The sequence below is a fragment of the Dendrobates tinctorius genome, unplaced genomic scaffold (genome assembly GCF_039654945.1).
Source record: "Dendrobates tinctorius isolate UK_male_01 unplaced genomic scaffold, ASM3965494v1 ptg000035l, whole genome shotgun sequence".
NCBI classification, from domain to species: Eukaryota; Metazoa; Chordata; class Amphibia; order Anura; family Dendrobatidae; genus Dendrobates; species Dendrobates tinctorius.
Window position 1 is genome coordinate 46,486,756 of NW_027361703.1, and position 1,931 is coordinate 46,488,686.

Sequence of the window (1,931 nt, forward strand, 5' to 3'; positions counted from 1 at the left end):
ATAGACTTGAATGGGACTTCCGGTATCGGAATCGGCGATACCGATACTTTTTTTAAAGATCGGCCGATACCATCCGATACGATACTTTGAAGTATCGGACGGTATCGCTCAACTCTAGTCCCGTATACAAGGCAATCGGAATGAGAAAGGACCAACCGAGCAAAGGGTATAGATAAATCACCGGGGGGCGTCATTAATTTATGTTGGCCTGGGTACTCATATATGTAGACGCCGTCACATGTACAGATTTGTGTGTGCACACGTACACACACATGTGGGGATACTCGTACGTATACCCATGCGGTCTTTCTTCCCCTCTTGCCAAGTTTTCCCTTTTTTTGCAGGATTTTAACCCTTTCTCCTTTTTTTCCCTTTTAGATTTCACATCATTGAACCCCACCTGCACAACTTCTTTTCAGCGGTACACCCCTATTCACGCACCTTCACAGGTAATTCGGCAGATAAACTCCACCCCCCCTACTGACCGCCCTATTACTATTGCTTCTGTGCTCTATAGACATGGCCTCTTCCCCATGCGCGTCCTTCTGCGCTTCACCGCGCGCTACCGCGCTGACTAAACCTGTTTACCTATTTCATTCTCCAGCTGACTAAACCTGTTTACTTTTTCAGGCGTCCACCCACCTTCCACTCTTCTCATATAGTGACCCTGTCACTCCTCCACTTACGGTATGTGCCCTAATCTCCTGAGGCTCTCCAGTGTACTCATCTGCCGTGTTCCTCCTCTCCCTCCTCCTCTTCTTCTTCTTTTTTTTCTCTCTCTTTCCTCCCTTCCTTTCTTTTCTCTCTCCTTGCTTTTTCTTTGTTTTTTTCCTTTCCCCCCCTTTCCCCCCCCCTTCTTTTCCTTTCTCTCCCTCCTCCTCTGTTCCTCTTTTCTCTTCCCTCCCTATTTTCTTCCTCTTATTTCTCTTCCCTTCTCTTTCTCTTTCTTTCCTTCTTTCCCTTCTCTTTCTTTTCTCTCTTCTTTTCTTTCTTTTTTTCTTTCTTTCTTTCTTTCTTCCTCCCTTTTTTTTTTTTTCTTCTTTTTTTTTTTCTCCTTTTTTTCTCCTTTTTTTCTTCTTTTTTTCTTTCTTTTTTTCTTTTTCTCTTTCTTTCCTTTTTCCTCCCCTTTCTTTTTTCCCCCTCTTTCTTTCCCTCCTTTCTTCCCTTTTTCCCATTCTCCTCCTTCTTTTTCTTTGTTTTTTCTCCCTTTCCTTTTTTTCTTCCTTTCCTTTCCCTCCATTACGGACATTATCTCTGGCTGTTCCACTATCTGTGCCCTTATTAATATTGTTCTCTTTGGTACATATGCCTACTTATGTTGAACCTTTCTTTTACATGCTACTATGAAGCACACTCTGTGAAATATATGGAACCTTACCTCCTCTTGTGAAAATTTCCGGTCGTCCTATGTGACCCGTGTCTCTTCATTGTAACCAGTAATGTATGTTCCGCTCGCATTGTATTTCTTTTGTACATTTGTATTATATTTGTATATATATTCACTCTATGTATCACGTGTATATACATGCACTCACCACCATTGTTATTTGTTCACACCTTTCAGGCAACTACCTTGAGAAAGGCTTTATGCCGAAACGTTGGTGTTGTTGCTCTGGTTAGGTTCCCTTTGCAGTGTGTCAATAAATTCACTTTTGCATTCATTCCTTTGTCCTCATTTTGAGTGCCGGGGTTTACTTCATTACGTATATATGTCTTTTTACCCCCTGAGCACCTCCATCTACGGGTGGTAGAGCCTGGTATTTCCATACTTTTGTATTACATATTTTTTCCGGTGCCCCCACCGTACCTATTTATCTCATGTCGGCACCTGTCCTCTCCTTTAGTGATGAACAAGCCGCCAGTATTTTATCCAAGGTGACCACTAGGACTCAGTTCCTCACTGGTCCTTCAGATGAGATCCGTACCCGGGA

General features: G+C 42.7%; 1 long non-coding RNA gene across 1 annotated transcript; it reads left to right on the plus strand.

The window, feature by feature from the left end:
- The first annotated feature begins 201 nt into the window (after positions 1-201).
- LOC141087723 (uncharacterized) lies at positions 202-1,661 on the plus strand. Its single transcript, XR_012231715.1, has 3 exons — positions 202-449; positions 631-687; positions 1,350-1,661. It is a non-coding gene; the product is annotated as an uncharacterized lncRNA (long non-coding RNA).
- Positions 1,662-1,931: the final 270 nt, after the last annotated feature.